At 40.8% G+C, this 24,913-nt stretch overlaps 1 protein-coding gene across 1 annotated transcript in view; it reads left to right on the forward strand.

The window, feature by feature from the left end:
- Nucleotides 1-18,987: 18,987 nt before the first annotated feature.
- The window catches only part of NRCAM (neuronal cell adhesion molecule), a 231,993-nt gene continuing 226,067 nt past the window's right edge, over nucleotides 18,988-24,913 (forward strand). Inside the window, exon 1 of the mRNA XM_030215841.1 lies at nucleotides 18,988-19,054. The gene's annotated coding sequence lies outside the window, so the exon portion shown is untranslated. The remainder of the gene's footprint in view (nucleotides 19,055-24,913) is intronic.

Here is a 24,913-nt window from a genome sequence, read left to right on the forward strand (position 1 = left end):
CCCTTCTGGTTAGGATGTGAGTCATGGACTGGAACTGCTGCTTTTGATTTTTGTTTTTGTTTGTTTTAATAAGAGTTTGTTTTGTATTTGTAATCTGTGTTGATAATTATGATTGTATTTTGTCATCCACTCTGAATTGTAGGTGATGTGGGTGTCAAATGTTATAAATAAATATTATGCTGTTGATATCCTTTTGATATCCTATAATGACTCTCTCTATCCCAAAATTGCACACATGCAAATCTGTTTGAATGTTGTTGCCACCTGGCTCCAGGACAATCACCTTATTCTCAGTCTTTCAACAACTGTAGCCTCCTGGCTTACAGGCAAGTCCTTATGCTCCTTGCTAATCACTCTTGTGGGAATTCATCTCCATCAGCATCTGTCCTTTGAGAGTCAGATATCAGCTTTAGTGCAAAACTATAGGGCAATGAATTCCCTTTTCTGTGCCCTAGTAGCATCACATATGGACTACTGCAATGTTGTTCTCGTGTTTCTTCCTTCGCACCAGAAAATTAGGCAGAATACTGCTGTCAGGATTTTGTCATTCCAAAAGATATGACCACATCACCCCTCATTTGGTTCAGCAACACCGGCTTCCAGATCTGAATAGGATTCAGTTTAAAGTTCTTATATTGACCCACAAGTGTTACACAGTGATAACCCCTCTTTCCTCTCTTCTTTGATAGTTCTTCATACTCCACCTAGGACCTTTTTTTTCATGATGGTTGTTTGTATGTTCCTAAAGTCTTCTGTATTCTATTAGACTCCACTTGCCAAAACACTTTCTATATTGTTGCACCTTCACTTCAGAATGCAGTACCTCCAGCCCTCTGCTTACAGCCTCCTTTCTCAAAATTTAAAGCATTTTTATAACCAGGCTTGTATCAGTTAAGTATACTGCCAAGTGGTGCACTAAGACATAACATCTCAGTCTTTCAACCCTATTCCCTTCCAACCCTGTTCTCACTACACAATTACTTTTCTGCTTCTTTTGCCTTAGCTGTTACCTCTTATCTTTCTATCTTCTCGTTCCTGTACTGTCATTTGATGGCATTCTTTACCTTTTGCTGTTTTTATTATGGTACCACTTTGTTATGTGTACCAAGAAATGCAATATATCAAGTCTAATAAGTCACCACCCAAACAGTTCTATCTAATGAGCGAACGTTTCAGGGCTACGCCATATAATTACTGCTTGCAAATAGGTGCACCAATAGTACAATTGATCATTGGTAAGACCCACTTCCTGCAATTTTTAGAAGAGATGTGTTGTATAATATGTGCCTTCTTCCCCCCCTTCAAAATCTTCATTAAGAAAGAGCCTTTCAAAGTGTTGAAGACAGCAAGGGGAACTAAGATGGGCAATGAGAAAAAAAAGAACAGTAAGTGAGGCAGGGGAGCTAAGATGGACAGTTGAGAAAAAAAGGAACAGTAAGCGAGGCAGTATCATCATTTTGATAGTTAGCCCTCCCAGCCATGCCTCTCCCACCCCTCTGATTCAGTCTTAACTTTACAATAATTCTGATTGCATAAAGCCCATAAATTATTATTGAAAAGGACAAAAAAAACCCAAACATATTGTGAGAAGGTATGAGGCTGTCCTATACGGTGTAGGCCACTAGAGGGCGCTAGAAGAAGGTGGAAGTCGCTAGGACCGGGGAGAGCCCTGAGAGGCCCACAGGTGCAGGAGATTATGGGCTGGGTCCTGGGTGGCTAATTAACCACTTTATATCCCACCTGAGTTGTGAAAGGAGGGAAGTGAGCTAGCAGCAGAAGAAGAGAGAGCCCCTGAAAGATACTGGCTAACCTGATGGACTTGGGGGTGGACTGGGTGTCCAAAGGAGATCAGCAGGCTGAAAGTCCTGGGGTAAGAAGTCCCTAAAGCATTAGAGTTTGACTGTGTGTCTAGAACTGTGTGTTCAAAGAGGGACTGTGTGTCCAAGATGAAAAGACTGTGTGTCTAGAACTGTGTGTTCAAAGAGGGACTGTGTGTCCGAAGATGAAGAGACTGTGTGTCTAGAACTGTGGGCTCAAAGAGGGACTGTGTGTCCGAAGATGAAGAGACTGTGTGTCTAGAACTGTGGGTTCAAAGAGGGACTGTGTGTCCGAAGATGAAGAGACTGTGTGTCTAGGACTGTGGGTTCAGAAGAGGGGACTGTGTGTCCAAAGTTCTGAGAGAAGCAGGCTGCAAAGCCTGGGGTTGAGAGTCCCCAAAGTATTGGTGTAGTACTGAGCCCATGTATCTGTGTGGGGAGGCTCGATGTGAAGATCTATGAAAGCATAAAGTGTTAAGCTAGAAGAAGTGTGCCCAGGGGCTGGAATAAAGAGTTGCGTGAGAAATATGCAGTTGGTGAGACCTGCTTAATTTGCCGAGTGGAAACCAGGTCACCCTGAGTGAGAAGGGGTAGCACACTAATCTGCATATGATTTGCATATTGAGAGCCAGGTCACCCTGAGTGAGAAGGGGGATTTCACAAATGGCACCCCAGATGGGACTTGACTGTTGAACAACCACTGGGTGATGAAAATATCAGAGGATCCCTGCTACCCTTGGCAGTTGAATGCCCTGTCTGAAAGGTGAAGCCTTGTTATGCTTTTAAGCTTTTAATAATTCAGTTCACTTTTAGTAACGTGGAGAGTCGAGCCTCAGTTGCTAGCCATGAGATCCAAGAAATCTAATTACCTGATTAACTGAGAGCTTAGACGAGTATAAGTTGTTACAAAATTGTACAAAGCTTTCATCCATTTGATGAGAAATCATTGTGCTAGGACTTTTGGCTGATGCCACTTTACTGATTCCTTACCTTAAAAGTGATTTAATCGCTTTAGCAATAATTTAGTTGGATTGTTTGGTGCATTAATCTCTCCTTTAATTTTAATCAGGGCTTGCAGCACATCTCTTTTATTACTTTTATGCTCATCTTCCAAGTAAGCCAATAAGATTTTAGCATAGAAAGTTTTTCTAATCTACAGTTTTCAAGACTAAAGCAGGAGAAATATTCTGTCCTCAGAGGATGACTTCAACAGCATCCCATATCGTAAAGAGACAGGTCTCTGAGTTACAGTTACATATAGTAAATGATGGCAGGTAAAGACCTAACGGTCCACCGACCCCTGAGGAACTCCACTGCTCACCTTTCTTTTCTCTGAGCGGATTCCATTTACCACCACCCTCTGCCACCTGTCGGTCAACCAGTTTCTTATCCAGTTCACCACTTTTGGTCCTAAGTTCAACCCTTTCAGCTTATTCACGAGTCTTCTGTGGGGGACCATATCAAAGGCTCATCCCTCATCTAGTTCTTTGGTCACCCAGTCAAAGAAGTCAATAAGATTTGTTTGGCAGGATTTTCCTTTGGTAAAGCCATGTTGCCTTGGGTCCTGTAATCCGTCGGCTTCTAGAAAGTTAACTATCTTTTTCAGCAGCAGCGACTCCATTATTTTTCCTACCAATGACATGAGACTTACCGGTCTGTAGTTTCCCACTTCTTCCCTGTCTCCACTTGTATGAAAAGGGACCACATCCGCTCATCTCCAATCTCGTGGAACCTCTCCCGTCTCTAAAGATCTATTAAATAAATCTTTAAGAGGTCCCGTCAGGACCTCTCTGAGCTCCTTCAGTATCCTGGAATGTATCTCATCCAGCTCCAGAGCTTTGTCCCCCTTCAGATTCTCCAGCTGTTCAGATCTCATTCAGCTTGCTAACAAATTCTGAGTCTGTAAATATGCTTAGTCATCAGCCAACGCTTAGGGGTTTCTCTCATTTAACCCATCTATTTCCAGGGAAACCTGTACATGGTCAGAAATCTTTCAACACTCACAGTAGATCTACAGTGATAGGTGGAACACTGTTTGCTTTTATCATCAGTATGAACTCTAGGCAGTAGAAAAGACACAAGCCTATAATAGTTTAATGCTTCTTTGGAAACCTGTTGAAATGTTTCTTATGGATTTCCTTAGAGTTCTGTGGATACAACTGTCTCGTAATCCCTAATACTGTTGTACTAGTGGTTTGTTGTTCTTTTTTGGCTGTTGCTTTGAAAAATTCAATAAAAAGATTGAATTAAAAACATTTAAAAAAAATCGAAACAGATAAACCAGAAGTCAATTCATGATTTATATACTGCATTAAAGTAAGAATAATCCCTTTCCTCCTCATATTTCTCCACCAAAACCTAGTGTAAGTGCAGTTTCTGCAGATAAAATTTGAGAATTTTTTTTCATTCAGCATTATCTATTAATCTTTATTTTTCTTTTGGTAAATCAGGGAAGTTCTATAACTGGGAACCTGCAGTTACTTGTGCGCGTAAGTGGTGCCTTAATTGGTACTTATGCATGCAAGTGCACTAAGTGCTATTTGATAAGGGAGCATGTAAATGCTATGGGATGTACTGTAACTGCAAGAGGGGGTACACAGGAGTAGAGCATGGGCGTGGCATGGGTATGCCTCCTACTTGCATACACACTTTGTAGTATACTATAAGTTGTATACACTGCATGGTGCACCAACTTATGACAGCCATAGACCTGGCATAAGTGGTCACGCCTAAATATAGGCATATTAGTGTTGGCTTATGGTAGTATTTTATAAAGGAATCTTGGCACCAAAATGTTATTATAGAATTGGTGTTCAGCAAATGGAATTGAGGTGCAAGGTTATAGAATTGTCCCTATCCCCTGGATTCTAAATAGGTCACCCAAAGCTGAATGCGCAGGTCAGATATACATGCAAATTCAGTTAATGAGGTGTCGATCAATATGGCATCAATTTGGATTTGTGCACGCATCTGGCCTAGTCACTATTCTATAACATCTGCGTCTACGTTTACTAGTGCACAACTCAAAAGGAGGGGTGGCCATGGGAAGGGCATGTGCAGTAGGGGCGTAGCTATGTGGGGCCACAGGGTCATGGGCCCCCTCTAAATTTGACCCCCTCTGCCGCCACCCCCACCCCGCCGCCGCATCAGGTACCTTGTTTTCTGGCGGGGGTCCCCAAACCCCGCCAGCTGAAGAGTCTTCTTCAGCGCTGGTCGACTCCGGTGCCTTCGTTGTGTGATCATCTGTTTCTGATGCCTTATGTCCTGCATGGGGCTACATGCACGGTGCAGGAGTCGACCGGCGCTGAAGAAGACTCTTTGGCTGGTGGGGGTTGGGGACCCCCACCAGCAAATAAGGTACCTGATGTGGCGGCGGTGGCGGTGGTGGTGGGGGGGTGTTCTGGTCTTGTAAAGTGTTGTGATGTCTGTGCAGATCACATGAAAATAGCCGGTGCCAGTCAAGCCCCCACCCCTGTGGGCCAACACTTTACAAGACCAGAACACTGCACCAGTGATGTCACAGTAAGAATACTGAAAGGTAATTTTAAAACAATACAGGAACGTAAGAACTTTGAAATAAGAATGATTGAATATTTTAACACCCATCAGACAGGGCTTAATAAGGATCTGGGTTTTCTAACCCATTATAAACCGTAAAGTTGTATTTCTCTGTTTATTTCTCTGTTTATTACCCTCCCCTCACCTACCAACACCCATCCTGTTAGAATATCAATGAAATGCTTTGATGTCCCCATGCATACCCCCACCCTCCCACTCTGTCAGACTGTCAAAGTAATGCTTTGATGTTTCTCTTATATATACTATCTGCTACCACATTTGCATATTTCTGATCTGATGAAGAAGGGCAACCTTCGAAAGCTAATCAAGAAATGTATTAAGTTATGTCCAATAAAAAAGGTATCATCTTATTTTCTTTTCCATGTTTTATTTTGTTTGATTTCTATTGATAACCTTTAAGAGTGGACTAACATGGCTACCACACCTCTCTACTTTTGTTATAGAAAAAGGCAGTATATCACATTTTTACTAAATACAAATACTATACAAATATTCTGATCTGCCTTTTGGGGAAAACATGCATGTAAAGCTACCACCCAAATAATAAAGGAGAGAGAGGGGGAAAACAGCAATGTATCATGCTCTGCCAGCAAGTTGTATTGGCCCAGAGAGTTCCATCTGGAGCTGCTTTCAGCCACTGGAGACTTTGACATTTTTGGTGTTAGTTTCCGCTCCAGTTCCTTTGGAGAATTTTGGCTAATTCTGGAGTCTATTTTTGAGTCCAAAATCTTCCATTAGGTCCCCATTATGTTCAAACAATGACCCATCTATACTTGATATCTTTCTCTCTTAAGGTCTGGGTAAGCAGCCAAACCTCTTTTCTGTTTTGCAATGTGGTATGAGAAAGATCAGAAAAAAAAAATCCTTACTTCTTGTCTCTTACATAGCAGGCAATCTTTCTTTCATGTTGCTGCCATCAGAGCTTGCTTATCCTCTTAGTTACGAAAACATACTATGATCATGTGATTATTGCTGGGATCTATCCAGCCAAACTGTTTTCTCCAGCACAATGAAGATCTTTTACCAGTTGAACTACATTCTCATCCTCTTTTGCCGAAAGCCCAAGAAAACAGACATTTATTTCTATGCTGCCAAAATTTTCTAGATCTTCCTGCTTGTCCTTGCTCTCTTTATTCTCCACCTTGAGAACTTTCAATTTCTTCTGGAAGTATGCAACCAAGTGAACTTGTTCTCCTATTTGTATCTCATTCTGCATGACTCTCACATCTAAGGATTTTATTTCAAACTTGAGATCACTCAAAGCTGCAGAAATGTTGGTTCTAAACATCTTGATTTGAATTACTAGCTCCAGGGTATCAGATTTAGCAATGGGGAAAACTGGACAGAGTTGTGCAGTTCCTGAGCATTTGATATAGTATTTGCTTGAAAGGGCTTGTGCGGCTTCCAGTTAAACTGAGCCAGAACTGAAGAATAGCTTGTTTTCTCATTCATAGAAATCTATGCAGTCCTGAAGGTATGCCAGGACATAGAACTTTCATACTTGGCACAATGCCACAGCGATTCCTCCTTTTCTTTCTCCTCATCTTTTTGCCCCTTCCTTTTATTATCTAAGGAAATATAGAAGCTGTTCTTATTACACTTCTTGCATCGCCTCTAGTCTCTCTCCATCTGATTCTCATCTCCTCATCACCTCTGTCCCCATAGCCCTATATTATTGTTCAAAATTCATGTTTTAATAAAGGGCAATTTCTCATCATAGCATTCTTTCTTCAGACTCAAAAGAAGCATCACACTGGACACAAACTAATTAGGCTCAGGGGGTTAAACCCTAACCCAAAGGCGCTCTTTCATAAAAAAAATCCTGCACTGGAAGAATAATACAACTTGTGTTTAACTCGCAGCACACAAACCGATGCTCCCAGAGATCCTTTTATCAAGGAGCCAGTGCTGTAAACAAGCCACACAGTCCAAGGTTTCTTCTTCCCCCTCCCCCAGGAAAGACCCCCCCCAAGACCTCCCACCCCTCCAAAGATGCACGTCCTCAAATGTTAAAGCCCTACCCCATCCCCTTGGTGGTACAGAGGTCATGGGACAGGAGTGATCTCCAGTCATTCCTGTCATTGCTAATGCCAGGTTCAAAGTGGCACCCACGACCCCTATCAGTGGTCTTGTGGTACTACTAATAGGGGTCAGACTGCCATACAAGGGCAAAAGCACCACAAAACTACTACTAGGCATTATGAGTGCCACTTCGTGTCCAACGCCAGTAGGGACAAGTGTGACTGGGGATCACTGCTGTCTCCAAAACCCTGGACTTCCAATGATTACTGAAGATAAGTTCGGGGGAGGGGGGAGGGGGTGGTGAGGATCTTAGGGGTAAAAACATGTGTCTTTGGGGCGGGCTTTTTGCTGAGGGGGAGGGGGACACCAGACTGTTTGGCTTGTTGACAGAGCTGTCCTCTTTAAGATAGTGCCCGGAATCATATGGCCATGTATTAGTAGTCTGATTCTCTTGAGCTGGAAAAATAACAATAGTCTTGAGCTGGTATTATTTTTCCTGGACTAACACAGCTTGTGAAATTTTACATGCTGCATTATTTGATTTTCATAATAGAGAGGTGTTTTTGCATATATTTCCATGATTTGCATCTCGTTATTAGTTCATCCTTTAAGGGCCCTTTTAGTTCCTCCCCCAGCGCACAATATTTCTGGTGCTAAGAAAAATAGGGCTCTATTTATTTACCACCACATTAGTGCGGGAGCTGTTACCGCCACCTCAGTGGGTGGCGATAAGTGTTCCTCCCCTGCATGGCTATGCAGTAAGTGCAGTCTTACCATATGGCCATTTCTTTTTTTTTCAGCATTTTTACCCCCCCCTCCCCCCCGCGGTAAAAAGGGCCTCAGTGTGCATCAAAAACGACCGCTAGCGCAGGGCCCCTTTTTAACACAGCATAGTGAAAGTGCCCTTTAGTCCTCAAGGGCTGCCAGTGGGTCAGGGTTTCAGGATCTCTCTAATGAATATGGATGAAGGAGATTTGTAAGCCTACTACCTCCACTGTATATGCATCCCTCTCGTGCATATTAATTAGAGAATTCCTGAAAACGTGACCTGTTTGTGGCCCTCCAGGACTGGGAGTGAAATCCAAGAAAGTAACCTGTGGTACCTTACAGTAAGGTGCATTATGACAAAATAACACACAGTTTTGCTCTTTAACGTGTATTAAGGGGAAAAATGCATATATATATATATATATATATATATATATATATATATATATATATATATATATATACCTCTTAATGCATCTTAGTAGCTATATTTTTTTATTTGAATAATGTGGCAATAAGGACAGTATAGTAGAGCATCTAAACATTTTGGGGAAGGAGGTGTATATAAGAAAATGTTGGTATGTATCCAGCGGTCTGCATACCAAAGAAAAGCTTTGTAATGAATAAAGAAATGTGTAAGCTTTCTTGAACATGTGATCAGTTCAATTATGTTGAAAAATAAAGGTTCCCTATTTCCATATTTGCTTTCTACTTCATGCTTGTCTAAACACAGTGAACATAATGGCACAGATCAGCATAAATCTTTTTTAACCAGAAACACAAGATGAGTGTTGACTACTTCATGAGAGACATGTGATGAAGTGCTTGCATGCCCTTGAAGTTCATAAAGGGAATGCATGTTGGCATGTGAACTGCCTATTATTTTTATCATAGTTTTGATTAGGAGCTTATCAGGTAACTTAGCCCAAGATTTGGAAAAAGTGTTAGCTGCTGCCTAATATAATCCATTAATTTTTCATGATAAATAGCTTTCAGCGAGTTTGCCAGAGGAATTTTGCATCTCAGAATTGCTGTAACAGGATGCTGCCAAAGGCAGAACGGACAATCCCATAGGAAGGAATCCCAGCCTTTGATCAGCAGGGCCATCTTCTGGCTAGGCTGCATGCGTAAAGATTCAGTAGGAAGCCACAGTCTGTGGTTGCTGGTGAGGGCTGTTGCATTGCTGAGTTGTCTAGACAGGAGGAACATTGTTCAATAACTGAGGGCAAGCCCAAGTAATAGCAAATTAAGCCTCATGGCAGTGTAACCTGAGTATAGCAGTGTTTCTTAGCCTAGCTGTGGAAGCATAACTGTTGTAATTTTCAGGATAACTGTAATGAATATACATGGAATTTATTTGAATATTGTGGAAAATGTGTATGCAAATTTGTCTCATGCATATTCATTGCTGCTATCTTGAAAATCGAACTGGATAGGTGTACCTCCAGTACTAGATTGGGAAACATTGCTGTAGTGTAGAGTATGTTCCCTGTTGAGCTGGAAAGCCAAAATAACATGAAGAAATTGCTGGAATAGTACTAATAAGTCTACCAGAATATAGTGCGATTTTATGTAATTTTTTTAATCACATGAGGATGAAGAATCTAATAATGATTCCTGCACCCAGATTTCCAGCCCTAGTTCACCTTAGTTGAAGTGGGGTAGGTAAGATTTTCTTTAGGATTGACAACACAAAGTGAAAAGCTACCTGCTGTTAAGTAAGCATAAAAAATGTGCTAAACTAACATTTTTAGTTTTGTGATTATTGAGAATTTCTAGACAAGAAACAGAAAAAATGATTACGTAGGTTAGCCTAGTGGTTAGTGCAGCACACTTTGTTCAATTCCCACTGCAGCTCCTTGTGACTCTGGGCAAGTCACTTAACCCTCCATTGCCCTAAGTACAAATAAGCACCTGTATATACTATGTAAACCGCTTTGAATGTAGTCACAAAACTCACAGAAAGGCGTAATATCAAGTCCCATTCCCTTCCCATCTATTTCATCAAAAATATTTTCATTGAGCTTTCTCACAATACAGACTAAGGCCCCCGTTTACTAAGGTGCTGTGAGGTTTTGCAGTTCCCATGTAATAATTGCCGCAGTTGTCATATGGGGCTAAATTCAGTAAATGGGCACCAAAAAAATAAGCGCTAAGCACTATTCTATAAACAGTGATCAAAGTTGGGTACCGTTTATTGAATAGTACTTAGCACCAGAATCCATGTCCAGTTTTGGGCATGAGGATTTACATAAACTGAAACCTAGTGTAAATCCTTGTACCTAAATTAGGCACAGATTCACTGTATTCTATAACAGTGTGTGCAAATTCTAGAATTTGCTCCTGACCTGCCCATACCCCTTCCAGAGTCACATCAGTTTTCAGATCTGCATGTACAAGTGACTAGAAAGATGCATGCGTAAATACAATTTGTTGCCAATTAGCGCCAATAATTCATTATTAGTGCCTAATTATTGGTGCCAATTGGCTCATTGGTCTATTAAATTGCATGCATAAATTGGGTATGCGCCCAAATTTGCACACACAGTTTTGAGCTTGAGCACCATATATAGAATTAGGGGGATGGTAACTATAAAATTTCTTTGTTAACTGTTATGGAAATTCCCAGCATTTTTGGGAAGACTGCCACACATTAACTGCATTGGAAATAATGGGGTGACAGTTTCCTACACTTCTTGAGTTGGCATTAGCTGTTCTGCATTATCTGCTATGTTAACAGCTACCACAAGGCACCTACATTAACTTTAATACAGTCTCCACCCATTCCAAACCCCAAACTGGTGCTTTCCAAGTTAGCTGTTGAACATGGGAATTAGCATGTGCTAACAGCAAGGGTCTGTGCTGTTAGGTCATTTCAGCATTAAACGGTTAACACAAATTAGGAACTAGGCCCCTAAGAGAAAAATGAGACAGGGTTTATGTCTGACTATAAGTGAGGAACACTATGAGAACTTGTCTGGGGTATCAAAGAAACTAGAGCTAAGCTCATCCGGTTCAAAGCATGTAAGTATTTGTATTAGACCCCAAAGAAAATGCATGAAGTATAGCAGGAACCTGCTGGAGCTATCAGCCAGAATCTCAATCTTTCAGTCATCCATTATACTGTTTCTCAGACTTTTAATTAGTAAGAAACCTCTTACTTTTGAAAGTTGTAATAAAAATACAAAGCTTTTGTTAAGTATTCTCCTGATCCCATCCATCTCTCACTCCATCTTCTGCCCTTCATCCCCTAACCCCTTGTCTTCTGTATCCTCTGCCCAGCATCCCCGTGACCCTATTGCTCCTTTTAACTGTGTGTACCATGTACTAACTGCAGTGTGCAGTTCATGCCCATTTTCTGACTAGAACCCATTTAGTCCTCATTCTCTAATGGGGTATGCATGTAGAGGGTAATTCTGTAACAGAGTGCCAGCCACGAGATAAGTAACTGTTTCCAGCTCTTTCTTATAGAATCTACAGATGTCTGTTGCACCAGTTTTTTCAATGCTTCCTGTAAACCATCTTGTCCATAATCCACTGTCTTGGGCTGCCACTATCTATCACTCATCATTAGGGTTTAAATTCACCTCTATTTAACTATTCATGTATCCAGTGTTGATCCATTGGAATAACAATTTGTATTTCCCCACTGTACTTATGCATTTCCTATTTGTTGTTTTTCCCCTGCTGATGCAATTCCTTGAAGAGTTTTTTTCCCCCTCTTCCTTCACAAAATCTGTTCCTTCCCTTTTGGCACTGATGGATTTTCACCCATTCCTTCTACTCGTCAGAATGCTTGTCCAAGTTTAATGATGGAACTGAATTCTAGAAGTTTTCTTTCATATTTTAACACTTTTTGTGCATTGGTATCTGATGATGCTATTAGGTAAGCCTGGAGGCCTAAGTGTAATCTATTTCTGAGACCCATTCCTCCTTCAGATCTAGGAATGTACAATCCAGGCCTACACTGATTCTTATAGATGACTTCATGGGCATGGAGGAGTTTTCTTGTTTGTACATCTAATTTTTCTTTTAAGAAGGTTGTCTACAATACCAAAGCTATATGAAAGTGCAGGAAGATCAGTTGATTAACAGCCTGTGTCTTATACCGTAAAGTTAATACACTCTTAAATACCGATTTTAATCTCCTATAATATTCTTTACTGATTTTATTTTTCTCTCTGGGTTTTCTGCTTGATAGTTGTTCCTTCCTGCACTTCTGTGTATTTATATACACCTTTCCTGTTCAAGCTCCTTTATCTCATAGTCATCAGTTAATATTTCTTCCACTTGTTGATTTGAATATATTTATCTTTAATTACAAAAACTTTTAAATAAGCTAAACATTTTATACAAATACATGAAATGAATACACAATACATTCCCACATGACTCTTTAGAAAAGCTTATGTTAAGAAGAGAATCACCACACAAACAACATTCTCTAATAACCATCTTGCATAAAACACCATGTGGCGATCTCTCCATTTGAATTTCTACCACCTACTGCTTTACCCAAGTTGTCTACATTTATAATATCCATGAGTACATAAGTAATGCCACACTGGGAAAAGATCAAGGGTCCATCGAGCCCAGCATCCTGTCCACGACAGCAGCCAATCCAGGCCAAGGGCACCTGGCAAGCTTCCCAAACGTACAAACATTCTATACATGTTATTCCTGGAATTGTGGATTTTTCCCAAGTCCATTTAGTAGTGGTTTATGAAGCCAGAAAGTCTTTCCTCTCAAATGCATTACATTCAGTTCATGGTGAAAATAATTTCACTGCATGAGCAACTTCGAATACAAAATATGTGGGTAGATCTTGAAAACTGAAAGTCTAAAGTAGTAACCCAACTGTTAATACAATCTTTCCTAAAAATCCCCTTGATGATAACTAATGAGCAAGGTGTCCTTCCGACTCAGCTAGAATTCATGAATTAAAACATCTTGCGCTCAAATTATAGTCTCTGAAATGTAACATCTGGATTATTGGCATCTTTTGAAGTAAGGCTAAACCCATAACCCAAGGAATTAATAAGAGTACTCAGTGGATAAAGTGCCAAACAAAACAGATGCGGGGACAAAGAGTCTCTATGACATATGCCTCGCTTAATCTTGATGTTAGGAATGATAAATTGTCCATCTGCCTACTGCAGGTTGAGTGTGGTTTGCCACATTTTCATGGTAAACTTGATGTATTCAATCAATTTGGGGTTGATTTTATAAAATTCAAGGCAATTTATTATCCAGAATGCGGGACACTATCAAAGGCTTTCTTATAGTCAATCTATACTATACTAAGATTTCTGTTTTTCTTAGCACTGGTCATGATGACTTTATTCAGCATTAACTGGTCTTTTGTTCCATATGCTTCTCTTACTGTGTAGGGTTCTCTGTGTTTATCCTACGTATTTTTTAATTCTGTCACTTTCATATCCTCAATGGTGTGCTATAAATGCAGAGAAGACTTGTAATCCTCCATTATATGGGGATTACTGAGTGGTGTGGATCTTTCCCTGGAGTGACTGGGGAGAGCATGTGGGATGTCCCTGGGTGGGAGGGGAGCCCTGCCCAAGGGGTGTGTTTATGGAATAACTTGCATAGAAAAAATGGTTCTAGTTTATGATTGCTAGTAGAAGTGGAGTTTGAAGGTAATAAAATTTTCTGTTTGTTTATACACATGGTCTTTGGTTGCCTTCACCCCCGCCAGGTCTCTAGGAGGAGAGAGGGTATCCTGGAGATGGCAGAATAAACTGAGGCTGAAATAAGGAGGAGTTCCTACCCTTAAAAGAAATGACATTAAGGGTGAAAAGAACTGTAGGTGGGAAAGGGGAACCCAGCCTGGGAACTGGAGTTGGAGCAGGGGAAGCCTGTTTAAGGCCAGGGTGTACTCCAGAGAGATACATCGCTAGAAGGAGGACAGACAGAGGTCTGATCCTGAGGGAAACCGATGGTGAACAAAGACATCAGGAACAGCCTTGGACTATAAAGCCCGAAGGGATGGATGTTGGACTGGAAGAGCTGTATATTTGTACATAATTCTGGATTTTTATGAGGAATTGTTTAATAGTAGATAAGACTGTACCAAATAGTCTTGGCTGGAATTGAAAAAAAGAAAGTAACCGTTTAAGCCAAATGCTGACTATATATAAAGAGTTTTGAAGTTTAGATTTACTGTAGTTATAGAGTTCAGTAAAGTGTTGCAAAGAAATTACAAATTCTTGGTGTGTTGAGAGAGAGAGCACTACTCCTGGACTGCTGAGGGGTACTCATTATTAAGCTCAGCTTAACATCCTATGGCCTATGTGCCCAAGCTTGAATCCAGACTGGATAAGCTGTGAGGAGTGAGTTGAAAAAGGAGTAAAATGTGTTTCTGTTTGTGATGACCTGGGTCTATCGGACAGAACTGAGCTGGTCAGTGAAACCCGGATTACACATTTCTAGTTTGTTTAAGTCATCATTCTAGCTTTTTACAAAATGTCTTCTCATTATTTCTCTGGTATTATTATTTCAACAAGCACAGATAAGATCCCATTTTCTGCATCAGTTTTTAATTGTCATGCTCATTGCTCTCAACTAATTATATTCAGTCGTGTTCACACATTCCAAACACTTGTTGTGGATTTTCTAGTTCCTATATCCATAGGCATATCAATGTTTGCAGCTAGGAATATGTTCATTTTTTAAATGCTATACTGAGGTTGTCTCTGATTAAAATAATGATCTCATCAATGGAATCGAGATTGTCTCTGATTAAAATAATGATCTGAACAAAGGAATCTTTTACAAAGCAGCCATTCTTAACTTATAAAGCTAGCCACAATCAATCTCTTCTGTATTCACCACAGAATAAAGGGGGAACTCTTAAAAAAAAAAACCCCAAATTATAAACCATAAAGGGCCTCATGCATAAAGGTGTGAAGTGACTATGTAAAACTGCGCTTGTGTGAAAATGGTAGAAAACTTACAAAAATACCAAATTTCAGGCATTTTCTACTAATTTTCGCTTAAAATGCACTTCTGCATGGTCACTTCATAAAATATGTTTGCAGTAGTAAACTGTCAAGTGAAATCTGCTTCACATGAAAGTTTATTTGAAATTAGTCATTAATGAGTTTTTGCTTTTATTTTCCCAAAATTATGGAAACACACACACACACACACACACACACACACACACACAATACCTCTGGAGGTGTAGCTATTATTTTTAAAGCTAAATTTAAAAAAAGAGGACCTTTGCACTCCAGTGGCAAGATTTAAAAAGTCTGTTGGCCTGAATTGGAGGACCTCTGAGCTACTCCTAGGAAGCCTTTTATCCCAGGTGATCTAGGGGCTTTCACAACTTTCCCACCAGCCCTGATGTAGGGTACCAGTTAATTTTGAAAGGGTTCCCTTGGACCTATATTTCCTGGGGAGACCAAACACCTCTCGTGTCAGGTCTCTCTTCATCTCAATGTGAGCCACAAATACATGCAGACTAACTCAAAATAACCTGTTCCTTAGCTGGGCTCTAGTATATTGAAAATGTGACCATACCATGCATCTATGGTTATAATCCACTAATAAGTTAAATGATTAACTGGCTTTCTTGAAACAATTATATAACCTTTGGATGCATGGCTAGAAACAAAAACATTAACTTGTTTATTCAATATCACAATTCCTCATATGCAGCCATAAAAGAATCTTTTAGGGTGGCCAGTGTTCACATGGAGCTCCTTGTATTATTGACCAGAAAGAAGAGAGAGAATTTTCAGTTTTCAGTTTTGGCACAGTATAAGTAATCATAAGAACAAAATATAAGAAAGCCAATGGACTGCATTACGGGCTTATAGCACATTTAGTTATGTTTAAACGAAAGAAATCTGCATGAAACAAAATATTTATTTTTATTTTGACTTATAAAACCATTTGTCTGTGAAACTTGCTCAAAAACAGAATAATCCATTTCTATATCTAGAATGTAACCTTCTACAAAACAGATGAAGATGTAATTCCTTGAGCCCCAATAAAAGGAGTATTTAATTTTACTTCCATTTAATTTCAATATGTTCAATATATTCCATCATCTTTATAACACTAGGCTTCCCAAGGCAGATTACAACAACAATTAAGATGAACCCTTCAGGAAACAGCATATCCTCACTGAAATTTGACCATCTGTATTGTATAGAAAAATGATCACAAAATACAGAGTTCATTTTCTACCAGCCAGAATAATTTTTAAGCTGTTTTAGTATTATTCAATTTTTATTTCATATAATGGCTAGATAGGCTTACCCTGTCCCCTGTTGTCATCCAACCTCCTTGGCTGATACCGTCTCTTGTACTCAATCTAATTTCCTTGTTCCATCCTTCAAACCTGCTTTTCTTTAGCGCCACTTGCAGCGATAACAGGCTGCCTGAGACAGCGCCACCGAATGCTTCCCTCTGTCGCATCCCACCCTCATGTACACAAAAGTTGTGTCAGAGAAGCAGGGCAGAAGGAATCATCTGATGCTGGCTCAAGCACCCTGTGATCGCTGCAGGGTAGGGCCGCTAAGAAAGCAGGTTTCGGGGACCGAGGGGGAGACTCATAGACTCAGTTAAACTGTTAAATAATTACGGCGCTTATCTACTTTAACCAAGCTAGTGCAATACAAGAATGTAGATGTTTGTGCAGGAATAGACAACTATAATGTGTTATTTTGTTAGGGGAAAGTCTTATATAGTCACCGGGGCACTCTTTTATATTGTTTCTCTCACCGATAAGATGAACCCCTGCAGGTGACAGTTTTAATCATAGACAAAAAACCCTTCCTTCCTAAGTGTGTGGTGGCAATCCAAGTGTTTGTTTTTTGTCATTTTATGACTTTTTTTTACCATTTTTTGATTTTACTGCTGAATACTGCGTACTTATTGTGCGATTACTCACACACTCAAAACGTCAATCTACTGACAATGACTGGCTTAAGATAATCACTTATCTGGGTGTTCCAGTGTACATGCAAGTCTCTGAGCCCCGACAGGTGCCTGTTTCACTTTTCGAGCTTTGTCAAGGGATATACCTCAGCACCGGATCTGTTGAAAAAAAGACGCCTGTCAGCTGTTTCACTGGCTATGTCGTACCAGCACAATCTATCATCATCATGGCTCAGATAGTTTCAACCTCCTTCTCAGTACACCGCCACACTCGACTGATGGCAGCGGCGTCTTATCAACAATAACAGGACCGGAAGTGCCTCACATCTCCTAGCACTTCCAGATTCAGATTGTGTTCACATAAAACATCCCCAGTGCAAGTATGTATTCATCCCCCTGGGTTCCGAGGTACCTAAATCATAGATCCAGAAGGTTTATTGTTGCAATAGTTTTTCTGTTGCGATCACAACCCCTAGTGGAGGGGACAATGTTATCAATCACCATACATCTTAAGTCGCTCACTGTATGTTTGTACCGTATGCAGTTTTTAAAAAGTCAGAGATAACGCCAATCTGTGTGGCCTTCCAAAGGATGGTACTTTCCAAACTGATTCAGAATTGCAAAATAAGATATTAAACTGTTGATTTGTCAAAAAGGACAAACCATTTCCCTGCACACCTCCTGATACCACAAGAATACAGACAAGCTAAAAGTACTGTGTGGTCAACTATGTCAAAAGCAGCTGAAACCTTTAACATCACTGAAAGCATCTGACCACAATAATCAACATGATGACAAAGAGAAACTAGCAATCAAACCAATATGTTTTTAGTACTTATATTTACCCTTTCGAAAACCACACTGAAAATCATCTAGCAACCCATGAAGTCACTCCTTAAGTTTACTTCTGCATCTGGTGTCATGATTATTGCAGTTGTCCCAGTCTTGCCACATCTGAGTAAGTGGAACCGACGTTTCAGCCGTCGTGCTGTGGCTTTCTTGAAGGACGACACGGCATGATGTCTAATACATCAGTTCCACTTACTCAGACATAGCAAGACCTGGACAACTTCCAACAATCATTTGAGATTTTATTGGATAATCTGTGAGAGCAAACTTGCCAAAATGACATCTCTCCAGCATGGAGAGGAGATGTCCACCCAGGTTAACAATAGAAATCAAAGAAAATAAAACATGGAAAAGAAAATAAGATGATACCTTTTTTATTGGAAATAAGCAAATGTGCTAGCTGACAGTGTATAAGCACATTTGCTTATTTCCGATCTGGCAAAGAAGGGCAACCTTCGAAAGCTAATCAAGAAATGTATTAAGTTATGTCCAATAAAAAAGGTATCATCTTATTTTCTTTTCCATGTTTTATTTTGTTTGATTTCTATTGATAACCTTAAGAATGGACTAACACGGCTACCACACTCCTCCACCCAGGTTAACTAATTCTAGATTGTTTGAGCAAATATCTCAACATTCTGTAGAAGATGAACTTCAGCAAAGTGCACAGGATTTATCATATTTGAAGTTGAAGGCACGTAGAGTTTGTTGAACCTTTGCTTTTGTCCAAACATTGCCCAGATTTAGCAGTAAAAGTTGCCTTATAGTAGTTTTTGTCCTGAAGCAAACATATAAATATGGTCCAGCATCTCATGATTTATTAGGACAAAAAAAACTTACTAGAAAATAATTTTTACTCATGTACCACATGGCATGTTCTGATATTGCATCTTTTGGAAGTATTCAGACAGAACATGAGATTGTCCTAGCCTTCTGCAATTTCTGTTTTATGCCTATATCTATAAAATAACATTGTCCATAGCTATGCGATTATGAGACCTGTTTACACTTTTTTTTTCTTATTGCATTTCAGCTCTGTAGAGGGCATTCAACAACAAAAGACTAGGAAACGAAAGTGGACCAGCCAGGCTCCGGAAATTGCATAGCAAAAGGTACTTTTATTTATTTGTCATTACCATCACCGGGAAATAGAATTTTCTGCCATAAGATATCCAGATCACATTGTATTAGGAGCATGAGTTGCTGTATTAGTGACCTACAGTATCTGCACTTTAAAACATTAAAAACCAAGTAGTTTGAGATTAAGCCTTTGAATTTAAAATAGTGACTTCCAGTATTTGTCCGATAGTTCACTTCAAATCCAATGAAAGAGAAAATGCAGGGACTGATTCTCTTTGTTGGGAAGATACACATAAAAATATCCCTGCAATGCTCAAAGCGTGAGGAAAGCAGAAAGTGACTGCAAAGCACAACACTGAAAGACTGAACAAATGTTCCCCTGAGGAAACTGAATACAAAGGACTAAAGGAAAGTGGAAAAACAAAAAAGTGTAACAGCAAATAACATTTTGTACTAAGCACAGACTACTTCAAAAAGGGCACTTGTCAATCAGTGGGTGCTTCAGTCCCATGGTTCAGGTCACAAAGTTAAAAAGTCTCTTTGGAGTCCAAAACTTTAGCTTTCATTTAGTTCTCTGCCCCCTTTATTTGTGCTTGACATATCTGACTGTCTGAGACTGGAAACAGCCTTTTTAACTTTCTGCCATCGCTTGTGAATAAGTTATCTGTGAAGGAATGGATGATTTGTGTGGAGAAAATCATATTTTGAGGTTACGAGGACAGTATTTGGCACTATATCAGATTAGAAGATTTCTATCAGCTTTTGCTTAAGGGCGGAGGTGGCAGTTCAGGCATTTCATTGTTCTACTTGAGCATTTCTTTGATTTTTTTCCTGTTTTAAGAAATGTACCATACATTAAAAGAAGTGAAAATATGGGATGCAGTGAGAGTGGAAGGTTTTGAACACAGATCCCAACTTTGGCTGTTTCGCCAAATGGCTGCTTCAGGAGCTAAAATAAACACATCAGTGTGAAAACATGTTTGACAGGGAAAGACTACAATTGAGCCAGATCTGGTTCATGCCTGAGTGGTCAGTTAGGGCATCTAGATAAAAATTTGCTTCTCTTCTGCCCTGGACCTTTTTTTCTGTTCTATTATTGCAGAAAAACGTCCAGATTGTAAGCCCGTCCAAGTTCCAGCCAAAACTCGCTTCCAACATGCCCCCATGCTATTTGGATGCACTCACGCTGCCATTTGGAAAATCACGATTTACCCATTTTTGCAAGAAAAATGTCCAACTGGGGCTTAGCGCCACTTTTGAGACGCTCTTGAAAATGAGCACCACAGATGGCAACTTAATCTTAGTGCCCAGATGCTGGTATAGAATTAATGCCTGGTGTATTACATCTTGGCACTTTAACTTGTGGCATCCAGTTATAGCATTGTCTCCTATATGAAGAGAGAGATTATATAAGATTGAGAAAATATGGTTATTTTACTATAAATTCCATTCTGGAAAGGTGTCTATATTATAACATTGAAGAATATATGTTCAAGTAAGTGGTAGATGGGGATGGGGAGAGAGATCTTGGGGTGATAGTATCTGAGGATCTGAAGGCGACGAAACAGTGTGACAAGGCGGTGGCCTTAGCCAGAAGGTTGCTAGGCTGTATAGAGAGAGGTGTGACCAGCAGAAGAAAAGAGGTGTTGATGCCCCTGTATAAGTCGTTGGTGAGGCCCCACCTAGAGTATTGTGTTCAGTTCTGGAGGCCGTACCTTGGTAAGGATGTAAAAAAAATGGAAGCGGTGCAAAGAAAAGCTACGAGAATGGTATTTATTTATTGCATTTGTACCCCACATTATCCCACCTTTTTGCAGGCTCAATGTGGCTTACAGAGTGTTGTTATGATGTAGTCATTACAAGATCTTAAATACAATCGATGATAGGCTGAGGGATCTTAAGTACAATTGATAATAGGCTGAAGGTAAAAGGGGATTTAGATGGAAAGGTGGTAGGTAAGGTAGTGTGAGAGTTGTTTTTTGGTGCACATGAGTGGTTTAAGGAATGATTTGTTTCATTGAGGATTGCTTTTGTAGGCTTTGTTGAAGAGATGTGTCTTCAAAGATTTGCGAAAGTTGGTTAGATTATCCGTGGTTTTCAGGACCATGGGTAATGCGTTCCATATTTGTGTGCTTCTGTACGCAAAAGTAGTGGCATATGACTGTTTGTATTTAATTCCTTTACATCTGGGGAAGTTCAGGTTGAGGAATTTGCGGGCCGATCTTTTGGCGTTTCTGGGTGGTAGGTCCACTAGATTTAACATACATAGTGGGGCGTCTGTGTGGATGATTTTGTGAACGGTTGTGCAAATCTTGAACTCAATTCGTTCTTTCAGCGGGAGCCAGTGCAGTTTCTATCTTAGGGGCTTCGCACTATCATATTTAGTTTTTCCAAAAATGAGTCTGGCTGCGGTGTTCTGGGCTGTTTGGAGTTTTTTAATGGTCTGTTCTTTGCAGCCTGCGTACAGAGTGTTACAGTAGTCCAAGTGACTTATCACTAATGACTGTACTAGGGTGCGGAAGATGTTTCTTGGGAAAAAAGGTTTTATTCTTTTGAGTTTCCACATCGAGTAGAACATTTTTTTCATTGTATTTTTCACGTGGGTATCGAGTGTGAGGTTTCGATCAATGGTGACTCCAAGAATTTTGAGATTTTCTGAAATAGGAAGTGTGCAGTATGGTGTGGTTATAGTGGGGTAGTTGTTTGTGTTATATTGGGAAGTGAGGACTAGACATTGAGATTTTCTGCGTTAAGTTTTAACTGGAAAGAGTCCGCCCAAGAGTGCAAGTCCGCGGGAGGTGGTGGAGATGAAAACGGTAGCGGAATTCAAGCATGCGTGGGATAAACATAAAGGAATCCTGTGCAGAAGGAATGGATCCTCAGAAGCTTAGCCGAGATTGGGAGGTGGGGCTGGTGTTTGGGTGGTGGGGCTAGTTCTGGCAAGACTTCTACGGTCTGTGTCCTGAAAATGGCAGATACAAATCAAGGTAAGGTATACACAAGAAGTAGCACATATGAGTTTATCTTGTTGGGCAGGCTAGATGGACCATGCAGGTCTTTTTCTGCCGTCATCTACTATGTTACTATCCAGCTTATAATTGAAAGAGAAAAACGCCTATATTTCGACCCAAATTGGTATAATGGAAAGCCGATTTTGGGCGTTTCCAACTGCACTCCGTCGCGGAAACGAATAAAGTTGATGGGGACGTGTCGGAGGCGGGACTGGGGCGTGGTTATTAGCCGAGGAGTGATGGGCGTCTGTCGCTGATAATCGAAAAAAAAGGCATTTTTACCGCGATTTTGGGTCACTTTTTTTGGACCCTTTTTTTCATGAACAAGTCCCAAAAAAGTGCCCCAACTGCCCAGATGACCACTGGAGGGAATCGGAGTTGACGTCCCCGGACTCCCCCAGTGGTCACTAACCCCCTCCCACCAAAACCCCCCCCCCCCCCCACTTTAAAAACTTTTTTCCCAGCCTGTATGCCAGCCTCAAATGCCGTACCCACCTCCATGACAGCAGAATGTGTTCGATCCTCTCACAGCCTTTCCCTGGGTCAGATGTGGCTCTCGGGTGCACTACAGGTCACATCAGCATTGCATTGTGGTGGGTGTAGGGTATTGGGCTCCGTGATTTCATTGGCTTGTGTTACAGTCTCACGATGTTGGTAGTTGGTAGTTGGTAGGCTCTTCTCCCATGGTGCTTTTCCCCCCTGCCTACTGGGTCAGAGTGTGCCCTGTTGTGTTTCCTGTTGTAGTCCATGCGGTAGTGGCCATTTTTGTAAGCCAGTTTTAGTTCCCTTTCCTGTGTTAGCCACGTTAGACAACTTAGTTCTTAGCTTGAATGTGGCTGAAAGAGGGCATTGTACAGCACTCTGCCAGCTCTGACCTACTGCTCATCTCAGTACCAGGGAGACTCATTGCCAGTGGGGCACAACCTCTGACCTGCAGTTAACTGTAAGTAAGCGTGCTTATTCCAATTAAGGACGTTTTCGGAGAGATTAGTCTTCAGGTGTCAACTGGTGTGCCAGTGTTATACAGCAGCAACAAGTCCTAGAGGCCTGCGTGTATGCAGGTCCCTGGAGCACTTTTAGTGGGTACCGCAGTGCAGTTCAGCCAGGTGGACCCAGGCCCATCCCCCCTACCTGTAACACGTGCTGGTAAATGGAAGGCCTCCAAAACCCACTGTACCCACATGTAGGTGCCCCCTTCACCCCTAAGAGCTATGGTAGTGTTCTACATTTGTAGATAGTGGGTTTTGGGGGAGGGGGGTTGGGCGCTCAGCACCCGTGGTAAGGGAGCTATGCATGTGGCAGCTTTTTATGAAGTCCACCGCACTGACCTAGGGTGCCCAGTTGGTGTCCTGACATATCAGGGGGGCCAGTGTACTACGAATCCTGGCCCCTCCCACGACCAAATGGCTCGGATTAGGACATTTTTGAGCTGGACGTTTTTAGTTTCCATTATTGCTAAAAAAAACAAACGCCCAGCTCAAAAATGTCCATTTTTTCGAAAATACGGTTTGGCCCGCCCCTTCACGGACCCGTTCTCGGAGATAAAACTCCCATGGAGATAGGCGTTTGCGATCGATTATGCCCCTCCACGTTAAGTAAGTGGTAGATCTTCTTTTAACTTTAGTCAGCAGGGAAAAAAAAGTATCTCAGTAGTAAATGCAGCTTACGTTTCATTTAGTACCAAGATATTTTTTTCATGCTGACAATTACAAGGCCTATTTATGGAATTACAATAATTCACACGCATGTTAACAGTCCTTACTTGTAAACAGGTACTGATGCAAGGGGTAATGGTGGGGAGACACTCAGTGTTCATCAATGGAATGAAGACACAAAAAAACAAGGGAGACTGAAAATAAGTGGAAATTGTTTAGAAGAAAACTAAAAGGATCAATTGCCAGGGTCAAAAATTTGTATTGAGCATGAACATTATATAAATATAAAAGGACTATATTGGAAGATCAGATAAAATATATTCCATGTATCAAAAAAGTTTGATTAAAGGCCAAACAGCCAGCATGTTCTAATGGTAAGCTGAAAGAGGTAGTAAAAGCCAAAAGAGCATCTTTCAGATAATGGAAGTAGACTCTAGTGAAGAAAACTCAATGTATTGTTTTTTCTTCACAACACAACAAGTCAATTCCCAAAGCACTGGTTACTCCTGATTATACCCTCCCAGGAACCTTTGCTAGTGCCCTTTGAGAAACGGGCCTTTTTTACTAGTTAGAAATAAAGATCCTCATCATCCCCTTCCTATCTTTCTTTTTCATGGGTGGCACAAAATCCTCCCAATCTGCTGTTTATTATCTTGGAGTTATAGTTCACTCCTTTTGCCTTCATTCCTTGTATCTGCTTCTTTTTCCTCATTTTGGGGCCCTTTTACTAAGCCACGTTAGAGCTACTGCACAGGTAGTGTGTGCCAAATCGCTGGGGTAACACGGGCGCCGGGTGGTAGTTCTGAAGTTGGCATGCGCAGTTTCCCATGGTAGAAAATAATTTTATATTTTCTACTAAAGGAGAGGGGGGTTGTTTCCCAGCAGTGATCAGCAGCGTGGCCACATTGCCGCATGAGTAGCGTGTGAGCACTTACTGCCTTCTAAGTAGGTGGAGGTAAGGACTCAGGCAGCAAATAGCTGTAGGTTAATTTTAATACTAGCGCATGATCAGTTACTGCCCCATTTAAAAAAAGCCTTTTTCCCGCCGTGGTAAAAAATGGCCCAGGGTGTGCTAATTTCATACTCCAAAACTAGCGCAGGCCACTTTTTTACCGTGGCTTAGTAAAAGGGCCCCTTTATTAATTATTCTGTACTTTTTAAAATAGTTGATCTAGCAGTAGTCAAGGATAACGGGGGAGGAAAAGAACAGATCCCCCCATAATCT

This window comes from Microcaecilia unicolor, chromosome 10 (assembly GCF_901765095.1).
Source record: "Microcaecilia unicolor chromosome 10, aMicUni1.1, whole genome shotgun sequence".
NCBI lineage: Eukaryota > Metazoa > Chordata > Amphibia > Gymnophiona > Siphonopidae > Microcaecilia > Microcaecilia unicolor.